Consider the following 14,317-nt stretch of genomic DNA (forward strand, 5'->3'; position numbering starts at 1 on the left):
AGATTTTCATTTGTTGTCATTTGTAATCATCAAAATTAAACGAAATAAACATTTGAAATATATGAGTTTGTATGTAATGTATGAATATAATATACAAGTTTCACTTTTTAAATGGAATTACTGAAATCAATCTACTTTTTCATGATATTTTAATTTTATGACCAGCACCTGTACACTAAAAAGACACAAGAGTAGGACGCCCATAGATGATCCAGATGTTCCCACCATAAAGTACTGTCAGCTTCGAGACCCTCGAGGACCCCCATTGGGGGTTGACTCATTTTGTTAAGGTGTTTGTGCTGCATCTCCACTAATCAGAGTCTTTGTTATAATCTCTGTTATCGTGTAAACAAATTCAAAATGTCCCTCTGGAATACTTTCATAAAGGCCTGCCAGTTTGCTATTTCTGCTGCATTTGTTTGCCTCTGCCTCGGAACAGGTACCCTTCCATCAAACGCGGAACAAACTCACAAAGATATTCAGATCCACATGAGGGCTGGATGAGCAGATTAATAGTATTGACAAATCCTAATTAGCGTCATGCTGAATCAAATGATTTATGTGAACAGTTGTTAAGGAGGCAGTGTGTGTCTAAATAGACCCAGAGGCTAGATAATACAGCCTATGACTCACACTCGCACAGAGACAGAAAAGGGACAGAGAGGGAACAGAAAGAGAATGTCAGGAAAGCACAAAGTGAGAGAAGGGCAAAAAGAGAAAAAGGCAATAAAATGACACAGCGTTTAAAATGAATGTATGGTTGAGTGGCTGCCTTCCTGCTTGGCTCCTCCAATGTTTTCACACCCAGAGTTTTAAGCAGCGATGGGATTAGTTTGTAGGATTGTTGGCTTGCATTGTGTGCTGAGAGGATAGGCAGTAAAATCCCTTTTTCAGCCACCACTACTTATCCTTGTCCCTGTGTTGTCTCTTTCAAACAGAAGCGCCTCGCTCTACATGCATGTAATCTAGGTGACAAGAAAGAATGAAAAGAGAATCGACTGTGTATGAAGGGAGTGAAAATGGGACGGCTGACAGAGTGAAGACTGCACAGAGGTTAGTGGAAGAGACTTTGCAGGGAGGGAGAGTAGTTTTAATGTGAGCTGACTTTATAGTGCACATACATACACCCCTTCTCTCTCCCTTGGTTCGTTTAAAAGTGGGCCTATAGCACCAGCACAGTGCATTTATGTCTGACATCAGCATGTGAATAATTCATCTTCCACTTCATGCCTGAATTATTGATGTCTGAAAGATTACAGAAACAGAAAACAGCAGTCTAGAAGGAGGGAAAAATGATGCAAGAAGGAGAAAAGAATTAGGATTTCATCATTGTTTACTGTTCCGTTCTAAACTGAGCCATTTTTCTTTCACCAAAATCAAAATAATGTGACATTTAATCAAACAAAAACTGATTCCAAAAAGAGAACTTGTGGTTTCATGTATTTAGCTATTAGCTGGCTCTGATTTTACGAAAGATTAACATATAAAGCAAACTGTGAGCATTTAATCTGAAAAAAACAAAACAAAAAACATGCAAGTTAAAGTAACTAAAGTTGGATCCAGCAGACAAATATGTCTATAATAAAAATATACTTATTTTAGATTTTGCTTAATGGTTTGTTACACATAAATAATCAGTTTTCTAAAGCAGATATAAGCAATAAATGCTTAACAGGTCACATGAGAAAGTCATTGTTCATGTTTAAAAGCAAAGTTAGTTATCATTCACTGTCATGGAAGATTTGTGTGTCTGGGAGTGTGTTGTTGTCTGACTGTCTATTAGCAAAATATCTTATGAACAACTTGACAGACTTTTTCAAAACTTTTAGGAAGTAATCAATGGATGAACATCTACAACTATCAAACTTTTGGAGGCAAATTATTTCAAAATGGCCTTTGCAGTTAGTCAGTCTTAGCAAACTGAAAAATGGCTATAACTCAGTCAGTTTTACAAATAGTAAGTTAAAATTTGGTGTGGTAGTAGCTGAGACTGCTTCCCAGAATATACTCTGAGCACTAACAGATTGCACGACATCTTTGATTAAAACTTTGGCGTGCAATGTGGTGGGTAATATGGATTCCTTTAGAGAATGCAATTTTTTTCATTTAACATTAAATTATAAAGCCATAGCATTATGTTACCTGAGCATGATTTTCTTCATTAACCACTGAAGAATTTATTGTGCACCACAACAAAGATTTATAATGAGTTTTTTTTTTTCAGATCTAAACCTTAGTTTTATTGATTTATTTTATATCATTGAGGAACTTTTCCTCAGTTCTGCTGTGTGTGATGCTGCAACATCAAGAGGAGACTTTGTTGGTTTTGAACAACTGCAGCTTCCAGAGGTTCTTCAAAGGAGATTTAAAAGGCCTAAGTCACTGTAACATATAACCACAAGTGTATCTGCAAGCCTGGAAAACAGGAGTCTCATTTGATGTGTCTAAAATCCAGATGACTGGTGAGATAATCTGAGGAGGATTGGCAAAAACAATCAAAGTCTGAGATTTTGGAGCAGTCTTTATTTCTCTGTCTATGAGACGGCTAAAATTAGCCTCTGCAGTCCACCCACAATGTTTTTATTCCTTTTATTTGATAGTACTTTGTGATGAAATCTAATTTTTGAATGTCTGTTCTTTGTCTTGTTTCTTTGATAAACCTCCTGGTTTGTTTGTCCTGGATGAACTTTTCTGAAACTCTCAGAAACTTGATTCACTTTTGGAGCCAGCCCAATTCAGGGTGGCTCCCACAGCCAGCTGACCTTAGGAAACACAAAAATGGATATAACTCAGCCGATGTCACAGATATTGAAGGAAAAATTCGGCATAGTGTTGGCTGGTAGTCATTTACAACACACAATCGAACTGCTACACATTGCACAGCATCTTTGCTTAATGTTTTGCCATTAACTACTGAAGAAAACTCGGACTCTCAGTTAGTGAAATATCTCATGAAGCACTAAATGGATTTTATGAAACTTTCAGTTTGGAATGTTGTTGATTAACTTCTGGAGTCAACAAAAATCAATACAGCCAATCAACCTCAACCAACCCCATAATAGCTATAACCTTGTTAAATTTACAGATATTGAGCCGGCATTTGACATGGTAGTAGCTTAGAGAGAGAAAAAGAGAGGTTAACAACACATACTCAGAGCACTAATGCATCTCACAATTTTGCACGAGACTGAGCATGCCGTCAATTACAAAGTTGGACCAAAACAACTTTACCTCTGTTCCTACTCTTTTTAAGATGATTTTAGTTTAACACTCTGGAATGGAAAGCAGTGGATGATGTCCATTCCTTCACGGGATGTTAGTGCTTTAATTTTTGGGTTTCAATGAAAAGAATCCTTTTTAATGGCTGTTGTTTTTAAATACCATGTGTAAAAATGTCGAGCTGCTTTGGAACTCCCCACCCCCACTTCTAATTTCCAGGCATTAGATGTCATCAGTTTCTGTAACCTTCTGAAACCAACTATCGGACTTTCACACTCACTTCACAGCTTAAACAACCACCTGAGTGAAGGTGAGAAATTGAGATTCTTAACCAACCTTTCCTTTCCAGTTATTTATTTATTTTTAAACTTTTTTTAAGGTCTTACATTGGTGAAGCGAGGCGTGACTCAACAGGGCACATCAAACAAACACAATGAAGTACGAATGCAATGCCTGTTTTCTCTTTTTGAGCATATCTGAGTGTGTCATCATTCATCCGTGATTAAACTGCAGTCCAAACCTGTTTGGAACAAAATGTGTTTTTTAGAGTGGAATACCTCCGTAACCGCAAAAACAAACACATAACCTATTTTTGTTAAAAGAACAAATGAACTGATAAATAGATGACTAAATAACAGAGCGCAACAAAGAGACCTCCCGTTTTCTCCTTCCCTTTTGTATAGTTTGTTCGCCCCGTCCTGCAGAAAGAGACCAGTGCAAGCTGACGTACATCTTTTTGTGGGTGTAGCCGTACATGTGTATGTGGTGGCTGTGCTGCCAGCTCCGGAGAGGCACGGGGCCCAGACACTTGGAATCATTTAGTGAGAATTTCGAGTGTGGGAGGAGAGGAATGTGCACCCAGATAAAAGAAAAGTGAAAGAAAAACAGAGCAAAGAGAGGGGGTGGAGAGTGCGAGAGATAGACACAGATACAGACAGAGAGAAAGAGAGGGCAGGCTGGGAATGCAGCAGGTGAGGAAGAGGAAAGACAAGTGAAGATGAACCACCTGAGAGGAAGAGAGAGAGAGAGAGAGAAACATTTTGGAGGGGAGGAAGGCAGGCTCACATTGAAGACGGGGGTTAAAATGAGGGCAGAGAGAAGGAAACAAAGCAAAGAGAAGGAGAGGAGAACACAAAAGACACAGATCTCGAGCAAATGACAGACAGTGGGAGCAGCAGAGAAAGAATAGAAGAAAGAGGCTGAGAAAAGAGAAAAAAAAGTACAAACTGCCCACTCCTTACCTACTGTTCTCCATTAAGCTGATTTTTTCAAATGGCTCTTGCAGGTCTCGCTTAGGGGGAACATCTATTCCTATCACAATGCTGCCTACACACACCTCGCAGTGACAGGCAGAGCAGGAGAAAGAGGAAAGAGTGGGGGCCACGAGTATAAATGAACAAAGATGTGAAAGAAAGAATACTCAGAGATAAAAGGAGCTGAGATCTTCAAACCAAAATATATGACAAATCATAAAGTATAACATCTTACATTGCTTCTTTCTCACTAAATTATAAACACTGTAAACTTGTTTTGCAGTGTTGTGCTGTTGATGTAACCACAATAAAGTATTTATTAGCATATTTAAAGCTTTTATGAAATCATTAGATCAAATGTTTGAACTGCATTTTTCTTGGTATCTCTTTTTTTCTGAGCATCTATATATGTCTATTTGTCTTCACAAATACGTACATCCTCTTACATTCACAACTTGTACTTATAGTTAAGCTAAAAACTTTATGCAAGTTTCTCTTAATGTCCTAATGCATGTTTCACCTTAATAAATGGTCATTAGGAATTTAATCTTGCAAACAATGTTCACAGATGATTCCAGACTTTCACGTTGTAAATCAATCTTTGTTAGCGTATGAAACACATCTGCCTAAGAAATTCAAGCTTCTGCATAACAAAATTTGTCTTTAGCCTAAAAGTTTCTGATTTCTTGTGTCAATCCAAAGAACAAAGCCCAAAATGTTCTTGGATCAGCTCTCCTCATGTTTTATTTATTTTATTATTTTTTTCTTTTAATCTGGCAGAGTGAAAAAAAAAATCAGATCATTCACATCTTTCTGCCCTCGGATATGTTGTGGAGCCAAAAGCATTTGATGAAAACTGCCTATCCATGCAAATCTGCAATTGCCCTCCTGACCCAGCTGATGAGTGATGTAGTTTAGCTGGACAGAGTAGACTCTTGAACAACAGCCAATCAGCAGCCATTGTTCACCATTGATAGGGACCATTCCCTTGCCAGGGTCCTGTCTGCAGGGTCAAGATGATTTCCATCCAAAATCAATCCCAGGGAGCGTCTCTTGCATCTGGATGGCCGCTCCTCTGTCTTCAAGGGAATAATATGCGCAGGCCGCGAATTAAAAACTTTAATGACGAATCAGAGTTCAATTGATCGATGAGAGGCGCTATTGACCGGCTGGGGTCACGGAATGAACTGGGCTCGGCAGACCTGCGTGGCTCTTGGCAACAACGCGGGCACGTTCAATCTCACTTGACCCGCTCAGCTGTGACCCTTGACCCTTGGAAATGGTGGCCCTGTGTGAACTATCACCCCAAAGATCAATGGCCCTTGACCATCGCCACAGGCCTTTGGCCAGAGTGCTCAGGGAGACGAAGGGGCTGCAGAAATGGTGGAATTGGGGTGCAGTTTTGTAGAACCAGGTGACCTTAAAGGGTAATGTTGCTGACAAATGATGATGAAGGAGATGTGTATTTAAAGTGGAACTGATGAGGAAAAACACACAGGAATGCCTCAAAGCATTTTAATCATTTTGTAAGTCTAAATACAACTAGAAACTTTGGCTGAGTGTGAGGAATCCTTTTAAATTTGTCTATTTGTATTGTATATGAAATACCTTCGCACTCCAAACAACATCTCCACATTCTGATCCTTCGTTATTTTAGCTTTGTTGTGTATTTTAACAAGTCAGATCACTAATCCTCTTATGCTCAAATGGTGTAGCAGCAGCATCAGAAAGTTGAGCTGCCCTGCATCCTAATCATCAAGGTGAAGTTCTTTGATCTTGTGTCGGGAAAGCTTCCTCAGTTTCTGCTTTGGAGATGATGCTGTGCGCGGTTGCAGCTTTGTAGTCTAAAACCCTTCCAGCGTTTGCTTTGCTGTTGCCACAGACTCTAGCATTAGTCCATTTACCAAAAAAAGAAGAAGAAGGAGAAAAAAAAAGCCTTTTCAATCCTTATTCCCAGATGAGAAATTTCTAAAGTTGGAGTGAAACTGCTGGATTTTAACACACATATAGTATCGCAATGGCAAAACACACACATGCACGCACACAAACAAATACATAGCGGGTCTCAGTGGGTGTAAGAGAGATATGCTGAGGGTGTTATAACAGCAGTGAATCATCAGTAACATAACACAGCAGAACACTGAATGTGTTCTGCTCTATGAGACTATATGCACCAAACATTGTGAAAAAAGCTGGAAAAAAAAATCAAACATACTGCAGGAGACATAGTGTACACTTAAAGTGAGACTAGAACAAATGACTCATTCTTTCTTTTATAAATGAAAGGTTGGATTGAAATGTACAATAAAATGGACCCTGCGGACATCCAGTCAATGGTTTTATTTGGTTGGAGATGGTGGCTAATGTACGTATAAATAGGCTGTGTATGCTCAGGTCACTGTTAAGCTGTTTTCACACATGGACTGAAGCTATAAAGGCTGCTAAACAGTTTTTATTGGGGTTGCAATTGTCTGAATCACACAGCTCAGACTTTTTGTTGACTAAAGCCTCACTGCTCTCTAAGTGCAAAAAAATCTTTGAATGAGCCCATGTGGGTCAGAGAAGAGAAGTCACAGCGAGCGAGTGTGTTGATAATGGTAGTTGCTTCTTACTCGTTTCTGCTTTCCTATGTCTTTTTCTGCTCAGTCATCTTCATTGCACGCAGGCCGATGTTAGGCTGAATGTGGGGGTGGGGTCCAACGTATGTGTAGTTTTACAGAAACTGCGGTTCTGCCTTGATTTAGCATTTGTGTTAAGAATTTGTTATTTCAGAATGAGTTTTTTTCTATATAGTTTGGTATTTGTCAAACTGAGCTCACACAAATAATTAGAATTTTGAAATATATCTGATTTTTCAGCCTAAAAAAGTGTCCTTTCTTTATTAAATGGCATTTATCAAGATCAAATTCTGCTTTATCTATGAAACTAGCTGGTGTTGTTTCAGAATATTGAGCCATTCAATGCTCTAAATGCAATGTTAAGTAACTGCTTCCTTGATATAACTTCACTAACAACATAAATCCATTAACCTTTTACAAATGTATTAGAACAATTGTTGTTCATTCATGTGAATATGTAACCATGTTTAGTCCCAAAACCATACTGTATGAGACTGTTTTTTTACAGAATCAAAGCACAGCTGTCAGCACATAAGACATTTTTATGCCTAGTCTTTTTTTTTAAATATGCCAACTGCATGTCCGTGTTTTCAAAATACAAAACTTTTATTTTTGTTTCAGTGTTTTCTTTTGCATGTAGAAAGAGTTTGCCTGTCAATTCTGCAGATGCACATGTGTACCCATGGCAACTCTGAACCCACACAGCCCATTTTAACTCCTGTCTGAACAAAATCAGTCATGGTCATGATCAGTAGTAGCTTCCTCCACTGTACTCTTTTAAACACATTCAAAGTATTTCCAGCATAAGATTCTCAGTTTACACTGGAAATGCAATGTCTAGATCAGCGGGGTCAGACTTTGTCTTGTCAGCTAGTCAGTGTGAGTAAAGTCTGAAATAAGCACTGCGTTGTCTTATTTGGTGATATTGAAATAATTAAAAAAAGATTTAATGTATTGATACATGGAAAGTCTTGTTCCTTAACATGTTGCAAGCAAATTGCAGCAAATAAAGTCCATGTTTTGCATCATATTCTGCATGTTGTAAGCTTCAAATGAACATTGCTGGAGGATTTTTCCTATGGTGTGGTGCATTTGTGAACAATGCATTTGAGACAATGTCCAAATTTCTGTGAACCTTACAGAAAGACTACATAACCTTCACAGGTGAAAATCACATGGTTGTTAAAACGTGGGGCAGCTACGTAAATGTCACTGCTGGGTGTTTGAGAAACAAGAAAAGGTTTGGTATAAAAAGAAACTGTTGTATTAGTGTATGTTGTAGATCCTGATGTTGATGTGGACACCGCTATGATTTTAGTATAACAATACGACATATCATGCCTATTGTGTAATATGAACTTAACGTCACAAAAAGGGTCATTGAGTTGTTGGCCAATAGAACTTGAGTCAGTAAAACCACAGCAACCAACAGTCATCATCACAAACAGGTGCTGCAGGTTGCCTCCAGGCTGCTTTTTATTGCAAAAGTAGGTTTCAGCTTTATAAATTAGAACTCTGTTTGTTTGTATGTGTCTCTAAGAGTGTTTGTGCAAGTGAATGTTTGTGTGCGTTTGTTCTCTCGTTTCCCATTTCTCATATCTCATGTCTGTGGTTTCACAGACAGCAGGGCCCATCTCACGAGAGCCGAGGCATGACTCAGACCTACGCAGACTTGTGGCTGGCGGTGGTGACTCAGAAAGGAAGGGAAAGGAGGGTGCAGAGAAGGGGAAGGGAGTTAAGGAAAAGGAGGGGAGGGGAGGGGAGGGGTGAGGTGGGGGAGGAGTGTGGGGTGTCAAAAATGAAAGGTCTTCTCCCCTTCAGCCTATATTGGATGCAGAGATGAGCAGCTGGCCATGAATAGATGAGTGGCAGCATCACTCGACACCCCACCACACACACACACACACACACACACACACACACACACACACACACACACACACACACACACAAGCTGAAAATAGCAAAACCCAAGCTTTTCAGAACATCTGCTAATTACCTGGAAGAAAGCAGGCCCGGGCCCCTGGATCAGAGAAGTCCCAGCTGTAGGGCCTGGACTGAAGGATGGCACTCACAGAAATACAGAGAGAGAGGAGAGGCAGAGCTCAGTGAGCTGCATTGTCAATAACAGACAAAGAGCTTTACAACAAGCAAAATGACTCCCAGTGCGTCAGGCCTATAGATCAGCCTGTCATAAACACATAGATTTGTTTTATCCATATGTGCAGCAGAGAAACAACCGGGGTCCCAGCCTTCCACCAGCACTGCCAGGAATCACAATATCTTTGACAGTCAGTCAGTTTGTTCACCTTCTTCTCTCCGACTCCATCCTCCTCTCCCTCCCTTTGGTCCCTTCTGCTCTCAGAAAAAAAGAAAGACAAACTAATTTCCATACAAATGGAGTGAAAGCCTGCAGCCCGGGCTCCCAGTGGAATTGCAAATATTTCATCTTTGCCTGGGAGTCTTGGCCATTATCCCCTCGATTTCATTCTTTCTCATCTTTTACTTGCTATCTCTTTGTTGCTTTCATATCTGCTCACCTCTGCTATCTACTCACGCCCATGTTAATCCTCTGTACTTCCTTCAACTTAACTCGCAAACCACTCATTGACCTGAAGAACATCCTCTTGTAGTTTTTTTTTTTTTTTTTTTTACCAAGGCTCACATGAATTCAGAGTCTCCTGTTAAGAGTTTTTCTTTCTGGGAAATCCAGCCAAAAGGCAACTTCTGCTTCTTCCGTCTCTTTCATTTGTGAAACACCTCTTTCTCCTTGCCTCCTTCGTAGCATCTGCCCAGTGCCCACATTCTTGAAGCCCACATGGTGTCCAGCAGCTGCCAGGTCAGTATAGGTGCCGGAGCGCAGATTGCCTGGCACTGGCCACCTACTCAGGCAAACTGCCAGTTGTGGACAGAGAGAGAGTGAGAGAAAGAGAGAGATACACCCCAGTAGGTGCTGAAGAGGGGTAGAGGATTTATCTGATTTCATGCAGCTCAGTGTGTTGGCGGCAATGTCTAATTACTAATCAAAAGTGAGGAAAGAGAAGACGAGTCATCAGGTGCTCGGCTAAATCTGGCCAAACTGTGTGCAGGAGTTGCAGTTTGGAATCATGCAATTAAATGATCAGACTGTGTTATTTGAGTTACTGTGAAGATATTAAATGCAATGAGCCTGCAAATTTCTAAAGCATCCTTTTTCAATTTAAGCTTGCCAAATTTCTATTAAGCATAGACAACGTGTTTACTATCGGCTATATTTTGCTTGCTCTACATTTTATTCTAAGGAGGAAGGTCCTGGCAGTGGGAGTCCTTTACATGGCTGATTTTACCAGCAGAGGGAGGACAGGCTAGGCCCCAGATGGACAGTGTGTAATGTTGTTAGCTATAGTTAGCCAATTTAGTCACACTGCCAGCAGCTCTCATTTCATGATCTAATTCTTCTCTATCTCTCTGCCTTCCCCTCCTCTTTCTCCATACAGCACACACACACGCACACACACACACACTCCCACACAGGCCAGAGAGGAAGGAGGGAGTGCCAGGAGGTGAAAGACAGACAGACGTGTGTGTGGATGTGGGTGGAGGTGCTGAAGCTGCAGCAGCACCGCTATGCGCTCGGGAGGTTACCCAGGGCCCCCTCGCTCAGGAACTCCAAGTTTTCCAACAACAGAAAAGCATCAAATTTTAATGATGATATTAATAATTCAGCGTCAGATTTCACCAAGAAAACAAGTTTTCTGAAACAATAAAGCAAAAATCAATGCTGCCTCCTCTCTGTCTGTTCTTTACTCCTCATCTTTTCACACAAGCGTGGAGGAGAAAGGCAGACGGGGATGGAGAGGAGAGTATGTGGCTGCACGCCTCTTTGTCTGTACCCCATGTGTGAGAGCTTCTGTCAGCGCGGTTCCGTCTGCGCTCTTGCAGGGTGGACATCAGCTTCGTGCCCGGCAGCCTGCACTGTTACTCAGTGAATCCCCCGGAGGTAGGAGTGCCGCTTCAGCCTCACAAACTCCAGACTGGGTCAAAGGAGGGGAGACGCCACGTGGAAGAAGGTGCAAATCTCAGCAGGGTCTTGAGAAAAGAAAAAAAAAACAAAAAACTGGCACACATACAAAATTGCATGTGAGAGCGTACACCCAAATGTGTGCACGCACTTAACAAAAACCCTGGCTGTGAGACAAACAGGCTGCTTGTGATTTTGAACAAAGCCGTTGACGTGATTGCGTGTCCATTGTGGCGTTGAAGTGTTGAGTCAGCAGGCATGAGCTAATTATCACCTCTGTATGACGCTGTCTGAAACCGAGGAGGTACACACCCAGTGCATGCATCTTTGCTTGTTTGTCTGTGTACTCGTGTCAGAATGTCAGACACACCACTGTGGCTTGGCTTTTATTTTTTACCTCTCCAACCTGTCTTACTACACTGCCTCTCCCACTTAACCCACAGAGACCCAAGTGTAAAGACAATACTGAAATCTGTCATATCTCTCCCTCTGTCTTTGACAAAACTAATGGCTTGTCAGAATTTTCTCTATAGGTGAGTGTGCTGTAAGCATGTGTGGGCAGGGCGGTTTACTAATGTTTTTTGGAAACACATAGCTCGTAAGGTTTTAGTTGGTTTGGACAATTTTTGGTGCTGACATGTTGAGGAGGAGGAAATGTAAATCAGAAACACAAACCGGAGGAGGATGGCTTGTTTAGTTGTTTCCCAACAAGCTAAAAAATAGTTCTGCTGAATGACATCGAGATTGGACGAGATGGTGAAAATAATGGTACATGTCTGAGACAGGTGTTTTTGTGTTTTCACCTAAACTGTGGCGTCCTAGTCTTACTTGCACAAAGTCCTCTCTTTTTTTTAGATTGTTTTAGGAGGAAATTATTGTACTGGATCAAAGCATGTAAAAAAAACACATAATTAAAAATTATTACCAATAAAAAGTAGCATTGCATTGTTGAAGAAATGCATATTACCGGCCTTGCATGCCAAAGATTTAAAGAAAGATGCCATGTGATTTATTATTTCTCTGAGCATATGTTGAGGATGACTTTTAGCAACTACCACACAAAGTGTTAGCTCCATATCTGTAAATATGACAGCGTTATACCCATTTTTGTGATTGTTAAGAAAGATAGCTGTGGTTGCCTTATTGAATCAGGTTGAGTTCAAGAGTTAATCAATTCTACATTAGTTCATTACTTTCTTAAAGTTCCATTAAAATCTGTCCTCAGGCTCATAAAATATTTTGCTAACAGACAGACATACAGACAAACAACCCTCAACCCTCCCCTGCAGGTGATAATTTCAATCCTTTATTAGCTCATAAAACATACACATGTGCACAGTTTACCTTCAAACCTATTATGCAGTTTTGCCGCATTTCCTGTCCAAACAGCTTCTCTAGTTCTGTCATAAAACAAAAAAATATTTATGATGTTATGTGGAATTTTCATGGGTAGTTTTGGATCTTGTTCAAATCACATTATATATAAAGTTGGGACAGCGACCTTTTCAGCATTGCTGATTAGAAAACATCAACAGATGCTATTTGATTTATAGTTTAAGATCTGTTGCTTTTTGAAATGTCTGAAAACTCTGTATAGTGAATCATCAAACCAAGAGATGTTTTGAAAATTAGTTAATTAGCCAAAACCAGCTTGTGTACAGTGAAAAAACACCAAATTATAAGCTATCTGCAATCATGTGTAATCATGTTTTCTTGGACCAATTATGATTTTTTTTTTTAATTAGCTCCTTAAGTAGGTCAAAGTTAATCTGACTTATAAGGGTTTGGAGAGTGAAGACAAATGACAGAGACTAAGAAAAATTTCACTGTGGAGCTTAAATAAAACAAAAACAACTTAGTCATTCAGCAGCTACATAAAGCAATAAAAGTAGGCTGTGTTATACTTTCAAATTCAACCCTTTTATTGTAAATTTGCTATTGTGTTACATGACCACAGGGTTAACTCTAAACAGCCCACCACTTCAGGCACAATTATGGGCTATTTTTCAAATGTATTTTAATCGAATCCTTTTGCTCAAACTGGTTAGAGTTATGATGAAAGTTCAAGACAATATGCCATCTTGTCTTTGTTACTCAAGCACTGGTAAATGAGATCCGTATGCTTCAGCTATTTTATGACTATTTTTTGTCAAAAACAGGTACAAAATTTGACTTTATGAATGAATTTAAACTGATGGCAAAACAGGTATACAACATAAAGACAAATGCTTCAACAGTTAGCAGGGCTTATCACCTTATACCTCAGATTTTTTAGATAGCAAATTTCTTCTGTTTATTTAAATATCTAATACTGGCATATTACACAATGCTTCAAACTGCAGATACAGTTTTATGAATACATGTTCTATATGATATCCATTTGATTGAAAACAACCTCCACTGTGAGACTTGAAGCAACACTGACTAACTTCTTGTGATTGTAGAGGACAAACGATGAAGGCTTCTGTGATTTTGTTTTTCTTTTTCTGTGGGGGTGGCACATCTGGCACTGGTGGCTAATAATCTATGTGCATGTGTTTTCACAAGTGTGTTTCTCCTTTTTTCTGTAGAGACACACAGCTTCTGTAAATCCTGCATGTGCAGATGTATGTGATAACTTATGCACAGTCCTAAAGCTTCCCAAGAGCACAAGTGTTCTAAGTGGTGTTTTGGATGAGATGGAGAAGTTTTGGCCATTATGTCATGCAGACACATTCAGAGAAGAAGAAATCATTATGCTAAGTTTTCCGTAATGAATTAGTGGGCTGAAGTAACCCAAGGCAAGGTAATACAAGGTTAATAATGCACTGTTATCCCCCACTGGCAGAAATAAACAATCTCCTCTGTTTATTTGCCTTTGCTGCACTCCCACGAGGAGCCAGAAACAGCAGGACAGAGGCGTGGAAAGAGGGAAACGGAGGGAACAAAGATAGCGGGATGAGAGTGAGAAATATAGATGACAAATAGATGATGCTTTCTTTCCCACTTCGACACCCACCTACCCATGCTGCTGTGTCCTTCGCTTCGCCTCAGAGAAAAACTAAAACAGGTCAACCCACGTTTTTCTTTTCCTCTTTTTTTCTCTTGTCCCTTTTTTCTCTCGCTCCATACCAGGTCATTTTGGCATGTGTTTATCTGTCTTTCTGTCTTCCTCCCACTCTGCTGGTCATTGCACAGGTCAGGATGGGAGTCACGACAAGCTCTAAGATGACCCCCCCCCTCCCCCC

General features: G+C 40.1%; 1 long non-coding RNA gene across 2 annotated transcripts in view; it reads left to right on the forward strand.

The window, feature by feature from the left end:
* LOC112450229 overlaps positions 1-14,317 on the forward strand; it is a 30,212-nt gene that overhangs the window by 10,571 nt on the left and 5,324 nt on the right. Inside the window, exon 5 of one of the 2 annotated variants that reach the window (XR_005232834.1) lies at positions 939-1,053. The exons of the other annotated variant lie outside the window; for it this stretch is intronic. This is a non-coding gene — a long non-coding RNA (uncharacterized LOC112450229). The remainder of the gene's footprint in view (positions 1-938; positions 1,054-14,317) is intronic. 2 annotated transcript variants of the gene reach the window in all.

Source organism: Kryptolebias marmoratus, linkage group LG24 (assembly GCF_001649575.2).
Source record: "Kryptolebias marmoratus isolate JLee-2015 linkage group LG24, ASM164957v2, whole genome shotgun sequence".
Classification (NCBI taxonomy): Eukaryota; Metazoa; Chordata; class Actinopteri; order Cyprinodontiformes; family Rivulidae; genus Kryptolebias; species Kryptolebias marmoratus.